We start from the raw sequence: 16,091 nt of genomic DNA, 5'->3' as shown, positions 1-16,091 counted from the left end.
AGGAGCTCTCAAAAAAATGCCATTGAAAGTGACAGAAATTCCCTCATAATTAATTGTCCTGTGATTTCTTTGCAACATATATTGCTTATTATTGTATTCTAGGCGTATATATATATACATATTACTGCATAAAACATACTATATGATTGCTCAGGATAAAAAACAGATGTCCTCATAAAGGTAAAAATGCCCCTACTAATCCGATCCATGGGGGCAAATATCTTTCCTTAATGGAGAAGTTAGTTTCTAGAGTTACAGTTCTGCCAGTTTATTTGGATTTTCTTTATTGTATTTTTCTACACTTACATTTATGCATTTGGCAGACGCTTTTATCCAAAGCGACTTACAGTGTAATTATTACAAGGACAACACCCCTGGAGCAAGTGCCTTGCTCAATGACACAATGGTGATGGCTGTGGGGATTGAACCAGCAACCTTCTGATTACCAGTTCAGTGCTTTAGCCCACTATGCCAGCGGTCATATTGATCCCAAACAGAAACAACATACAGTATAATGAACACCAGTCACACTTCTGTAAAGTGCATGCCTACTTTGCCATTCCACAGAGGATTACTGTAATATCTGTCTAATTGGTTTTGATTCCATCAGAACATGTATGTCACTGGGATCTCTGGGACCCCAAACACAAAAACAGTGAAGTCAGTCTCAACAAGAATGAAGTTGGTGTTTGTGATACTCTCGTCATTATGTTGTTAAGGCCCAGACCGGATGTGAGTCTGCACTGTAAACCCTAATGTTGCAATTACTGGAAAAACAAGTTGTCTTAATTAAACTTTACTTGAAAAGTCAGTTTTGGGGTTATAACTCAAAGAGCTCAAAAAGTTCCTTTAACTGTTTTTTTTTTTTTTTTTCTTAAAAATCCATAGACTTAACAAAACTGAGGCTATGGGGAATACCCACAATGCCTTGTGCATGAATTATTTAAGTATGTTTTCTTGGTCAAAGGGAACATATAGGGGCATTTAAATAGCTGTAAATGAGAATTCATAGATGTTTTAGCTCTTTTGTTGTATTATTTCAGCAGTTTTAGGGGGATCTGTGTCCTCTTGTTGACACTAGTTCTCCTTATGTCTGTGCAGCTGACGTGCAGGTGTCTATGCCTAAATCTAAATATTTAAGCTGTGTTACTGTACGAGCTAAATGTAAGTCCATTCAATTAAAATGACACTGAAACAACAACATTTAAATAGCAAATCTGAGTTGTCTGCTTGCATCTAGTCACCTTAACTTAAATAGTTCAGTTCATTCTATATGAACACCAAGTTAAGTGAACTTAATTACACACGTTTTGCAGACGCCATTACTCAATTCAGTTGAGTAGAGCCAACTTATTAAGGTTTTCATTGTGTGTACTATCCTCTCGTCTGACCCCTCACCCCCATTCCTGATTCTCCTCTGCCCTGATGTCTGCCAGGTGTCGGGGGGTGATTGAGAGCGCCAGCTGCCTGGCTGCTGACCGCTGACTGCTTGCTCTCTCCAGCAGCTCCATCATGTGATTTATGGGCGAGTCGAGTGAAGTGACCTGCCGTCTGCTCGCCCTGCGCTGCTGGTGGCATCATTTACACATGCAGAGAGTCACATATTTCACTGGCTGTCTCAATGATGAAGATTTATCATCTCATACAAATGCCTGTGTACAATTATTGAATCAGAGAGCCAACTGAGAGCAAAAGCCCATGACATACAACATTTAAAGTGATTTTAGCTGTTCAGTGTCACATATTTACAGAACAATTTTGTTTCATTAGTCATGATGATGCTGTAATTTATTTAAAAAAAATTTATTTATGGAATGGTATGCAGAAAATGTTAATTCCTACCAGAGATTATTTGGCAGAGACGGGCCACTTCTATTCAAATTAATGGGAGAAACTGGAAAGCCCAACCAAGAAGCTCTAAGCACCCAACGGTCAACGGATGTAGAAAAGAAATCCCGCCTTATAGTTAAAAGAGCCAATCATCTTTTAGATACAGACATCACCTGTCAATCAACTCTAGAAGGCGCATGCACATTAGCTATATCAGCCGGGTTTACTCGGCCTGAGAAGACGCACTGCTGCTCTCTTGTCGCTGACTATCTCAACAGGATCTTTGGAGGGCGGGGTTTTGGGAAGAATGGGCATGTCTAAATCGGTGTTTCAGTACGGCTAGCATCGGCTATAAGAGATTAAATATATCAATGTTGGGGCCTGGGTAGCTCAGTGAGTATTGATGCTGACTATCTCCCCTGGAGTCGTGAGTTTGAATCCAGGGTGTGCTGAGTGACTCCAGCCAGGTCTCCTAAGCAACCAAATTGGTCCAGTTGCTAGGGAGGGTAGAGTCACATGGGGTAACCTCCACGTGGTCGCTAGAATGTGGTTCTCGCTCTCGGTGGGGCGTGTGGTGAGTTGTGCGTGGATGCCGTGGAGAATAGCATGAAGCCTCCACAAGCACTATGTCTCCACGGTAACACGCTTATCAAGCCACGTGATGAGATGCGCAGATTGACGGTCTCAGACGTGGAGGCAACTGAGATTCGTCCTCTGCCACCCGGATTGAGGTGAGTCACTACACCACCACGAGGACTTAGAGCGCATTGGGAATTGGGCATTCCAAACTGGGGAAAAAATGGGAGAAAAAAATAAAATATATATATATATATATATATATATCAATGTCTAGCAGTGGTGTAGTCAAAGATGGGCCGGGGTGGGCTTGGGCCCACTCTAATTAGACCCAGGCACCCCGAATATTAGAAATTATTTTTTGACTTCAAATATATATTTATAACATTTTTAAAAATGCATACATTCTGCTTTATGAAAGTGTGAAAGAACTGTTTGAATGCATGGCCTTTCTGTTGCTAAGGAAAATGTGGAGAAAAAAAATTGGGTGAAAAATTTGGCCCATCAATTTTTATTGAGGGCCACCCAAATGTAATTTCCTGGCTACGCCCTTGATGTTTAGACTGGAATATTTGCTTTATTTCATTTTCTTATATAAAAAGCAGTGGTTTCTACACTAAAAAAAATTTCTGTAATTTTAACGGTAAAAGACTAAAAATGCTACAGAAAAAAAACCCCCGTTAATTGATTAATGAGTATTAACTGTAAAATATACAGTAAAATATTTTAATAGATTTTAAAAGACAATCCAGTAGTTTTTACAATAAAATGTTACAATTTTAGATGTAAAAAGTATGATTTTCCTGTATATTTAAAGGTAAAAATTTACATTGTTTAACAAGAGAATACATGTACTTTTTGGAGTAAATTATTGTTAATATTACAGTAAAAAACAATAATCGAGCATTCCCACAATTCCCTGCTTGACCCATCATATTTCATTATATTTTATAGGAATAGTTATGTTTCTTATTTTTAATATCAGTTACATACATTGGGATGTTCTGCGTTATATGTAGTTTAGTTAATGTTTACTGCATTATTTTAATTTCACATGTGTTACCCTGATGATGTTTAGTGTTTGTGTGAGTGATAATGTCTCGACATGTTTACTGATCATTGCTCCTGGAAGAGCCACTATTGATGAACTTCATGTCATCATGTGCTCTTCTGTAATTACGATGGTGCTTAACAATACTTTATGAAGTAAAAAGCAGATTTTTACAGTTTCAGAAGGTTAATATCAAGTTTATGACGTTTTCTTTACTGTAATTTTTTTTTACGGTGCCAGTGTAGTCATGTAAATTACAACAGTTTTAAACTGTAACATGTACAGGTTGTTCTGTAAAGGTTGTTTTTACTGTATTATTTACATAATTACTGTAAATTGTAAAAACAAATTTTTTTTTTTTTGCGTAGTTGACCTTGGCTGTGTAAAAGTGAGAATTAAAAAAGTAAATGTATGGATAATTAGGTACTATTTGTGTCATAAAAACATAAAAATGCACATTTCTTTTAAATGAAAATATGGTGAAATGTTCTGATATGAATGACTGATTTTGAGTTTAAACTGCCCATTGCTGTTTTCATCCCTTGCTGGTTTTTGGTAATTGCAATATCAAAGCCATTCTTCATGGAGTCATTGTCTAATAAAACATCAAACGAAGGGAAAAGGCCATGAAAACTAATTAATTTCTTGTGCAAATCCACATTCTGTTATTTTCAGATGGATGGAACATAAGGAAGAATTTTCATGTGATTATAATTTCATTCTTCATAATTGGTCCTGGATAGAATTACAAATGATCCTGTGATAATAAGAGGAATTCTGCGCTCACTGTTCATCTACATGATTCAGCTTTTTTACTGTCACATTTAATTAAAGCTTAGATATAATGTTTTCTCTGTGACATCAGTTTAGTCAAGGTCTGTCTGACCTCAAATTTTCAAAGAAAACCCATCAGACACTCTTCTGAAAACTGTTCCTCAATAAGAGTCATGGAAAATCACACATTTAGAACTGAGAAGCTCTTGTTAGCACACAGGCCCAATATCAGTTTCTGGGGTGACCATGGATGTAGTGCAGACCTACATTTTTTACTATTTATTTATTTTTATCCCCTTTTCTCTCAATTTGGAACGCCCAATTCACACTACTTACCGGTTACTCACCTCAATCCGGGTGGCGGAGGGCGAATCTCAGTTGCCTCCACTTCTGAGACCGTCAATCCGCGCATCTGATCACATGACTCGTTGTGCATGACACCGTGGAGACTCACAGCATGTAGAGGCTCATGCTACTCTCCACGATCCACACACAACTCACCACATGCCCCATTGAGAGCGAGAACCACTAATCGCGACCACGAGGAGGTTACCCCATGTGACTCTACCCTCCCTAGCAACTGGGCCAATTTGGTTGCTTAGGAGACCTGACTGGAGTCACTCAGCACACCCTGGATTCGAACTCATGACTCCAGGTGTGATAGTCAGCATCAGTACTCGCTGAGATACCCAGACCCCTGTTTTCTCTGTATGCACAATTTCTGAGAAGGCACAAACCTTAAAGTCTTGACTAAAAAATACAAATAAAAAATCAATGGAATGTTTTCACCCTTACTGCCCAGGAAAAAAAGTTACAATTCATTGATCAGGTGTTGACACTCACTTTAGCAGGACATGATGTCACAATGGGATTCATGGAATTTTAGTGTGGAGGATGAAATTCACAAAACAAATGTCTTATTCTTAACAGTTTTGAACTAGGCGTCTGAAACCGACGACAACAACAACAACAACAAAAACTCTGCAAGAGAGAAAACACTCGTATTTGGACTTTTGACTCAAAACCTTATAGTTACTGACATGTTGTGACAACTATCCCCGGTTTCCCGTATAAGCATTGTAAAATGATCCTGATGAAATGAGATATACTATAATTAGAATAACTACATTGCATTAATTACAGTTTTTATGTATATAGATTTATTATAGAATATCAAATTGTATCATGATAATTTTATAATGCCTATAAGAAGGCTTGTATATGCTTTTATTAATTATATAGAAGCAACATGAACTTCTCTAAAAAGCATGTAACAAGATACATTTTAATTTAACATACAAATTACTATTCTATATTGGGTTTTCACAATGGTACCCTGTCATTAAACAGATTATTATAGGCGTTTCAGCTCAATGAAAACAGAGACAACTACTCTGTGACAACTTGCCCTGGTCCCCTTATAAACATTGTGCAATTATCATGATAAAATGAGAAATACTATGATTAGTAAATTTTGGGAAATTGTTTTATTGTTACAAATCTGAAATGATTTAGATGCCTTTCAAAAGACTAAATAAATAAATAAGTAAATAATACATCTCTTCTCACCAATCCTCAAATGACTGCACTGCACCTTTAAGATTATCCGCGAATTGCCTGCATGGACCGTCACACATTGACGTGACCCCGCCCACTGTCGCGAGTGATTGCTGAAGCGTTGGTTTATTTAAACAGCTGCTGTAACTTGATTGGTTGAGTGTCCTTTAAGTGTAATGATACAATGTAGCGTCGCTCGTGTGTTAAAGAGATGAAGAGTCTCGTCACTTCATTCTTTTATTAAACTGATTTTAATAATGACAGGAAACTTTGTCTTTATGGGCTGTTTACATTCAGCTATTGATTAATGATCGTTATAAAACAAGCTCAAGCCTCAGTTTGGATGTCATTTTAAAAGCGATGGCTTTATTTTGATCATGTCGTTCAGTGCTGCAGTATTTTATTGGGTTTGTGTCGCTGTTTAATGGATTTATTTCGCTCATATACACCGACCAGCAGGTGCATTTTAGGAAAGAAGACATTCTGCGTGTGATCTCTCTCTCTCTCTCTGGTCCTGGATCAGTGATTTCAGCGGAATATGTCATAAATGTGCAGCTTATAACGTGCAACTTTTATCATAACAGTTAAACGGGTGTCACATCAGACTGAGGAGCTTCAGGGATCGATACATGGAGATTTAAACTGCAGATCACAATCACACTGATGGATTCCTGATCACTGATCAGACACAATCAATGTCATTGCTGGAGTATCGTGTGGCGTTCATGGATCCTTCAGGGAGCATATTGTTTTAAAACGCACCGGACCGATGTGGAGACAGTCCACACGGAGCTAGTGGTAAATATTATTATTATTATTATTATTATTATTATTACTATTATTATATCTGTCATGTGTTCTGTATATAACCGTAATTTGGAAGTTTAACATGAGTTCAGACTCATGATTATTGGCAATGTAATAATAGGCATCATCTCATGTATTCTGAAGATTCTGAAAATCATTAGTTATAGCCCATCTATGCAGTTTATTTATTTATTTATTTATTTATTTTTAAACTTAAGGCGTTTGTTGCAACTGGCTGTTAAAATATTTTTAACAGCCAGTTAATTTATTTATTTATTGAATTGGACGCTTGTCGGAAGTGCGCGGTGCCTTTGATATGAGGGATTGATGTGAGTTGCGGCGCTTTGATGTCCGTTATTGACCTTTTAAACGAACAGGAGACCATACTCACACACACAGACAGACACACACACACACACAGAGACGGACACACACTCTCTCTCACACACACACACACACGAGACGGACACACACACACTCACACACACACACACACACACAGACACACACACACTCTCTCACACACACACAGAGACAGACACACACTCTCTCACACACACACACACACACACACACACACAGAGACAGACACACACTCTCTCACACACACACACACACACACACGGACGGACAGACACACACACACACATGGACAGACACTCTCACACACATGGACAGACACACACTCTCACACACACACTCACACAGACAGACACACACTCTCACACACACACAGACAGACACACACTCTCTCTCACACACACACACACACACACACACACACACAGACAGACACACACTCTCTCACACACACACACACACACACACACACACACACACACACACACACACACACACACACACACACACAGACAGACAGACACACACTCTCTCACACACACACACACAGACAGACAGACACACACTCTCTCACACACACACACACGGACGGACGGACGGACAGACACACACTCACACACACACGGACGGACGGACAGACACACACTCACACACACACAGACGGACGGACGGACAGACACACACTCACACACACACGGACGGACGGACAGACACACACACGGACGGACGGACGGACAGACACTCACACACAGACGGACGGACAGACACTCACACACACAGACAGACAGACACTCACAGACAGACAGACTCGCGCGCACACAGACAGACAGACAGACAGACTCGCGCGCGCGCGCACACACAGACAGACAGACAGACAGACAGACTCGCGCACACACAGACAGACAGACAGACACCCACACACACACACACTCGTACACACGACACACAGACACTCGCACTCACACACAGACAGTCTCACACACACACACCCCATCACACACACACACTCGTTTTTATATCAGTATGGGGACTCTCCATAGACTTCCATGCATTTTATAGATTTTATACAGATCTAACCCTAACTCTACCCTTAAACCTAACCCTCACAAAAACCTTTTTGCATTTTACATTTTCAAAAAAACATCTTTTAGTATGTTTAATGAGCCATTTCCCTCGTGGGGACCACTGGCTGGGCCCCACAATGTAGTATACACATAGTACACACACATATACAGAGACACACAAACACTCACCACTTACACACACACACACACTAGTTATCTGTCTGTCAGCTGCAGGTGTGAAAGTCTTTCAGGTTTCTGGTTAATAACGTGTAAAGATGTGGCATCATTATTCCCAGCTCACTCGTTTCTTTCCTCTTTAGTGAACAGAATGAAGGGAACTGTTTAGTGTGGCCTGTCTGTCTACATCCTGTCTCAACTGAAAGGAGACTTTTTAAAGCAGTAATAAAAGATCACATGAATGTTCAGGGTTAGTAGTTTGACATTTGTTCACTCAATAGTCAATAGACATTTTAAAATGAATGACAGACGGATATATTGACCGATATTTGACCATTTCGAGATGATAGTAACAGCTTCTGTACAATTGCTAATGCTTTCCTTTCCTTTAGCTCGACTGGTAGAGCATGGAGATGGAAACGCAAAGTTTTGGGTTCGATTCCCAGAAATGTATTGTTTTTGGGGGGTATTTTGGTAATAATTATATATAAATTATTTTTTTTTGTTTGTTACATTAACGATCTGGAATGACTTCGATGTGACACCATCTGACCAGCTTATGGGACAAAAATTAAGTTCAGGACAGATCTTTTATCCTCTGTGATTGCTTTAGGGCTGCAACAACTAATCGATGATTATCAGTAATGCAAAATCATTACGGTAAACTATTGTTACAAATTACAGTGGAAAAACAATAATTGGGTGTTTCCACATTTGATTATATTTAATTGAAATATTTATGTTTCTTAATTTCTGATATCAGTTATGTACATTGGGGTGCTTTATGTTTCAATTATCAATATGTTATTACATTATTTCGGTGTCACGTGTTACGCTGATGCTGTTTTGTGCACTCTTTATACATATTTACATTTATATTTATGCATTTGGCAGATGCTTTTATCCAAAGCGACTTACAGGGCAATTATTACAGGGACAATCCCCCTGGAGCAACCTGGATTTAAGTGTCTTGTTCAAGGACACAATGGTGGTGGCTGTGGGGATTGAACCAGCAACCTTCTGATTACCAGTTATGTGCTTTAGCCCACTAAGCCGCCACCACTCACAATCTGACATATTTATTGGTCATTGCCGCTGGAGTTTCTCTTGATGAAATTTAAGTCATCATGTGGCCCACCTGTGTTACTACAGTGCTTAACAATACATTTAAAAATGCAAAGTAGATTTTTGTAGTTCCAGTAGGTTGGTATATTTACATTTTATCATGTAATGACTTATACGGTAGTGAACTGTTAAATATACAGGCATTTTATACGGTCTTTTTTACAGTGAATTTCTGGTAACCAAAGCTGGCAGTTTTTTACTGTAAATTTAACCATTTTTGTATTTTTACAGTGTACTGAAGTATGTTTAGTTCAGTTGCTAGTTGAGATCTAATGCACGTCTTCACTGCATAGGTGTGTTTTTAAATCTTTCTGGAATCAGTCAGATTTGTGAGCAGTTTCTTTTGGGGAGATTTGTCATTTCTTTCGCTGATTTTAGTATTTTATCCTGGCCAACTTCACCAGTTGAGGGTCTCTGTTTTCATCTAAACATTGAAGGATGTAAGGGAGTTCTGGGACAGTGAGGTGACCCGAGTTGATTGGCTGGTCACTGAGCTCCACTCACAGGGATGGTGTCAATCTTCTGGTTGCTAAGCAATTTTTTCTCTGCATCCATGGTAATCACCTTTTATCTGCTGAGGATGTCGCATGTAATTATGGGCTGGCTGCTGTCGTCTGAAATCTGCCTAATTGGTCGTTTTATTTTTATGGGATAAAGATATTAGGTGAAAGGGGATGGGGGGGATTTAGGGACAAGGGCTTAAAAGGTGATTGCTTAAGTGATTTCTGTTGTTTCCCCCCTGTGAACAAAACAAACCAGCAGGTAATTTAGTGTCATTTTTAAGAAGCTCTCTCTTAAGTGTACTTAGCCGCTTGTGTTGATGAGTGGACCGCAGGTGGAGGTCATGCTGGATTAACACTCGCAGAGTAAAGTCCATTTTCTCCTGGAACACTTTGGTTCCTCTGTGCCATCGCACTCATTAAGCATGGAAGAGAAGTTCTAGTGGCGTGTTAATACCCTGCAGGAAACATTTGGCTGATCTTTTCATCAGTTCCCTGTTTTATTAACATTTTTAATGACTTGAAGGATTCAGTGACCTGTAACAGCATAATGAATTGCCCTGAAAGCCTGCTGCCTGAGAGCCGGTGGGAGTGAGTGAGTGAGTGAGTGAGTGAGTGAGATTCATACTGTGAACACATGAGTGCTGCTCCGAAAGAACTATTGAAAATCATGAGAAGAGGCAGACTGATATATACAGTATATAGGTGTTTCTTCAACTTCATGGGACTGATTTTGATTAAAACAGATTTCTGTTTTTTATTTTATTTTTTTGCTGTTGTTGTTGTTGTTGTTGTTGTTGTATGAAGGTTTAATTAAACTGACTTGGAAACTGTTTACCAAGCCTTAACCATTCATGTTTAATACTTCTCGAATGTCTTATGTATAGATTTGACTGTTTTAGCATTGTCCCGGGACCAGAACCAGACACTAGCACCACTGAACTGAACTGCAAAAATATACTTTTTCAAAACCACTTTCTGAATATGCCCCTCGACTGCTGTTCGTCAAACAAAGAGATGGTCCCGCCCCCAACTCATGCTGTTGGTTGAGCAACATTGTTGGGGCGGTTCTAAGTGGGGTCGCTCAAAACAAACAACTTAATTTTTACAATGCCATACAGAGACACAGTAGCCGCTTTTCCACCATCGGGTCGAACGGTTGCATTTCCACTGGAGTACGGTTCGGCATGGCACGATTATAAACCGTTCTTGGCACGGTTCGCTAACTGTACTCAACCGTTCTCAACCGTGCTGGTAGAATGGCTTTAGTACGTGGCGACTCATTTAGTGTATCTTCATGATTTTATTATGATTGTTTAACTAGTATTGCAGCCTTCATTTATTTTTCTACACGCCTTTTTCGTCAGGGAAGTAAATTACTAGCTCATTTAAGCTTAAAATACATCGATATATTCTCATACTTTTTTCATATACAGTAATACTTGTATAATATTTTGTCAATAAATATCCTTTTTTGCTCATCTGGGAACTTTGACCTCTCTGCATGTTCGTGTCCGGTGGCAAACATAAGCCCTCAGCAAATTAATGTAAACCTCTCGCCTTTTTCTCTTTACTTTTCTTTTGCGACGTGGTCCGTGTCTTTCCTGTGTATTAGCAGAGTAAAACCAGGGGAAAAAGCAGTCCTAAACCTGGAAAATGCGATCATCCTCCATAGTGCGCCGCACTGGCTCCAATGTTTACCTCTAACAGCGTCGCCAAAAGACGGGTCTGTCACGTAACACAGTGGAAAAAGAAACCTTAACTGCACCGGATGGCCTGGATCAACATGGAACGGTTTTACGATGAGAACTGTTTGGGCCAATGGTGGAAAAGTGGTTTTGATTTGAGGAAATTAACAATGAACAGCTTACTTATTTTTGTCTCTGCATATTAAACTGGGAAAGAAGAAAGTATTCTAACACAGAAAAAGTTACGTTCTTCAGATTATACTGACAATCCATTATAAAAATACTAATTATTACATAGTACTCACTATTATCATCTAAACAGAGTGAAACAAACAAACCATTTCAGTATTTATTGTGAAATTATTTCTATCAGTTATTTTGATTAGAAAAAGCCATTTCCACCACACCAAACAATTTAGCTGAAATTTTGCCGGATTATGGCAAAAGTGTAAACCTATGATTTAATTGTGTGCATTTAGGATACATAAAATGTTAACTATGAAATTTACCTGAGCAAGAAAAATGAGACAGCCGCTTTTAGTTAAAAATATCATTTCCATCAGCATCGTTTCCACCTCATTTTTACATAACCGGAATACCGGACAATTATGACAAGCAATCACTGATCTAGTACTGATAAATGATGAATTACTGTTGATGAGTAACTGCTCATACAGTATTTATTTGCCTATATGACAATATTTACTTTATAGTGTTTTTATATTTTAATAAATTGTAGATGATTGTAAGATTGCATGTTTTGTTTCCCTCATGTGTTTGTGTGAGTTAAGAGCACACACATTTCAAAATAAGAGTTCTTGGTGTACTTCAGGCTTGTTTTGTAATTAAAAGTCCAGTGATATGCACCAAATCTTCATTTTTATTTTCTGGTTATTATTTGGATTATGTTGCACAATAAACTGCATCTGAAATTGTATATATGTTGGACTCTTGTTGCCTGTTTGCCTGTGTCTGTCGCAGCAAGGAAAGACTGAGAAACTATCAGCCGATTAATCCACCACCTTAGTGATCGGCATCGGCAAAATTAGGGTGACCAAACATCCTCTATTTCCCGGACATGTCCTCTTTCTCGAGCATCTGGCCGGGATTTCTAAATTTGTGAAAATGTCCGGGATCTGTCTTTAGTTGCATTATGATGTGCATCTGGTCTAATACTTCATTGTGTGTGCGCGCATATTTGCATTGCTTTATCCCCTCTTTGTAAGTCCCGCCTTCTCGCACACCAATTGGTCGATTATAAGAGGCTTGCAGCAACTATTGGCCAAATTCCTTCCTGTCAATCTCTCCACAAACACACGAAGCGCTGTTGTGTTCGGCATCAAACAGTTGCTTGACAGTAGCAGCAAATGACAGCGGAGTGGAAACGATGCCCAAACGAAAGTGCAAATTTACAGAAGATTTGCACAAACAATTCCCATGCTTTTGTCCAGGTCGAGATCCGTGGGAAGCAGAATGTATGACATGTAAAGCTGGCACTTATGTGTCAGTTGCTAATAAAGGTGTAAGTGATTTAGAAGCACACATTAGCTCTGGTGTCCTCTTTTTGGAAAACCAGAATATGGTCACCCTAGCAAAATCCAATATCAGTCAACCTTTAAATATCTTGCAGTGAGGATAAACATAGTTCTGATTGGCTGCTGAGAGACATTTAGAAACCAATAGTTCTGATCTGTAGATACTAATATTGGCAGAAGCTCTTTGGATGAAACTGCAGTCTGTGTATAATCTACTGAAGCTTTATAGCCAACATTTACATTTGATTGTGATTGTAAAGACAGGCACAAATGGAAGAACCTCTTTTGTAAATGCTCTGATGTAAATGAGTGCATGTTTCCTATCCGCTTGAGCAGTTTCCGAGATTATTTAGCACAGTTTCGCTCAAAAGAAACATCTTTGTCTCTCAGTCTCGCCTCTGATAGCAATTATGCCAACCATTGGAACATTTAAACGGGAGCGTCTCTTATCGGATAATCCTGCAGTAATAGATTCCATTAAAAATGCATGAGCAGCTTTACGGATGAATCGGGCAGCGTTGCATGTCACGCTCACTCTCCTGCGGGCACTGCCAGCCACAGCTGCAGGAAATGAGCCGCTTATCTTTTCATTATTCCAATTGGATCCCATTGAGAGAGAGAGAGAGAGAGAGAGAGAGAGAGAGAGAGAGAGAGAGAGAGAGAGAGAGAGAGAGAGAGAGAGAGAGAGAGAGAGAGAGAGAGAGAGAGAGAGAGAGAGAGAGAGAGAGAGAGAGAGAGAGAGAGGTGTGTTGGCCGGAGGTTGAAGAGCGTCTGAATGTGGCTTTGATGTTTCGACTAACCCCTGCCCTGATCTCCAGCATCATCTCGCTCTTCACCACTGTCACTCATTTTTAAAAATCACTGTTCAAATTCTTAACCTCACAGACACCTGTACGGTGAAAATAGAAAGTTGATTTTAGACTGATGCACCCCTCACAGGTACAATACATACTCTGACTATAACAGTTATTGTTCTTGTGATGAAATAACTATCACAAATGACTAGTGATGGACCAATAAATCGGTCAGGTTGATAAATCATCTCTCTTTGGCCATTTTGAGATCACTGCCATCCAGATCTTTGCTGCTTTGACGATTAAAACCATTTATTTAATTTCAGTGTGTACTACAGGTGTACATCTCAATTGCTATAAACTATTTTTATTGGCCTATATCATATGTATATCAGCATTGTATAGGTCATCAAACACCTATGTCTCTAGTTATCGGCATGAGTCAATGAACAACCCATATCGGTCGACCACTAGTTTAGTTAAACTGATTGAAGTCAAACCCTGGATGACACAGAGGGCAAAGAGAGGAAATTAGCACATCTCCCACACACTAATCCTGTCGAACCCAAGCGTGAAAATGTGCTCGGCTCAAACATTTTTCATTATCATCTAATTATAAAGTGTGGAGTGTAAGTACGGAGGTTTGAGTTTGAAGAGGTGTGTGTGTGCGTGTAAATCTGAGTCACTTCACAGTGATTTGAGTCAAACCTCACAAAACCATTTGATTCTAATAGACTGGCTCAGAGGTATCATGTTTTCTGTGGTTTAATAAACAGAACAATATCTCTTTGTTTATTTATGATTCTATTTACAGAGAGAGTTTGATGTTGAGCACAAGCCCACATTTGTAAAGTGTTCCCTGCAGACATTGGCTGATAAAAAGACTTACTTTCACTGTAAATATGATCCTATGAAACATACTCTTTTGGTGTAATAACAAACTGATCTCACTGTGAATTCGGCGACAGTTGATTGAAAGTTCTACCGCTGAAATCAGTCTGTACTTGCTGAAATTCAAACCGCTGCCCCTAGTGGCTGAAGCTGGAAGTGTTGTTGAACGTAGAGCTGTGAACGGGTAGTCGTCACTCGGTTAATCGTTTAACAAGCCTCTAATCACCATTCGGCCCTGATAGCACATATACATCACCCGGACGTCTACGTGATGTGTGTGTTTACATCTGGAAGATATATACAATCTATAATAAGCAATGCATTTTCAATAAGTATATCTCGTATGTCAGTAAGACATTCAGCAGATGTCTTTCAGACCTTTATGATTGAGAATGTATGTAAATTGGATCTTTTTAAGATGTTTAGCAGATGTTAATTAGATTGAGATACTTTCCAGATGAAAAGATCTAAAGCCGACATTGGAGATGTACTATCTGGGGGGTATTCTACATGTGCGATAGAGGTCTGCAACCCGATACGAGCCCGACAGGACCTGACAAACCATTGGGTTTGCCACAGAGTCGTCTGTGCTGTTTATCAATTGTTTGAAATGTAAACGCGCTGCATGGATGTCTTCGACTGTTGCTCCACGTCTCGTGCAGGACCGCCACATTTTTTTAGACAGTGTCAAGTAAAAGAACTTAAAACATATCTCAAGACACCCTGTTTCATTCATTGTGCTGCTTCTAGCTTGTTTTTAGAGCAGGTGTCAAAAGCGTCAGTGTACTGAATAAGTTATGGTTGCAAAGAAAGTTTCCACATGTTAAATTCTAAACCATTTACAAATCAAAGCATTCCGTAGAGGCAAATAAACCGCAGCAGTGTAGTGTTAAAATACTAGCGTTCATTCCATTGGTTATGAATACTATCCGGGGCCTGGGTATCTCAGTGGTAAAATACGCTGACTACCACCCCTGGAGTTTGCTAGGGTGTGCTGAGTGACTCCAGCCAGGTCTCCTAAGCAACCAAATTGGCCCGGTTGCTAGGGAGTGTAGAGTCACATGGGGTAACCTCCTCATGATCGCCATAATGTGGTTCGTTCTCGCTGGGGCGCGTGGTGAGTTGAGCGTGGATGCCGCGATGGATGGCGTGAAGCCTCCACACATGCTATGTCTCCGTGGCAACGCGCTCAACAAGCCACGTGATAAGATGCGCGGGTTGACGGTCTCAGACGCAGAGGCAACTGGGATTCGTCCTCCGCCACCCGGACTGAGGCGAATCACTACGCGACCACGAAGACTTAAAAGCACATTGGGAATTGGCCGTTCCAGATTGGGAGTAAAAGGGGAACCCCCCCCCCCC

The 16,091-nt window shown here is 39.7% G+C and overlaps 2 protein-coding genes across 3 annotated transcripts in view; one reads left to right on the top strand and one right to left on the bottom strand.

Moving 5' to 3' along the window:
- The window catches only part of LOC127433071 (palmitoyltransferase ZDHHC8B-like), a 241,047-nt gene that overhangs the window by 38,150 nt on the left and 186,806 nt on the right, over positions 1 to 16,091 (bottom strand). The window lies entirely within an intron of this gene.
- LOC127433090 (protein FAM222A-like) overlaps positions 5,974 to 16,091 on the top strand; it is a 31,710-nt gene continuing 21,592 nt past the window's right edge. For both annotated transcript variants that reach the window (XM_051684750.1, XM_051684749.1), the window contains exon 1: positions 5,974 to 6,586. The gene's annotated coding sequence lies outside the window, so the exon portion shown is untranslated. The remainder of the gene's footprint in view (positions 6,587 to 16,091) is intronic.

Source organism: Myxocyprinus asiaticus, chromosome 42 (genome assembly GCF_019703515.2).
Source record: "Myxocyprinus asiaticus isolate MX2 ecotype Aquarium Trade chromosome 42, UBuf_Myxa_2, whole genome shotgun sequence".
Lineage (NCBI taxonomy): Eukaryota > Metazoa > Chordata > Actinopteri > Cypriniformes > Catostomidae > Myxocyprinus > Myxocyprinus asiaticus.
This window is presented reverse-complemented; position numbering and strand designations above follow the sequence as displayed.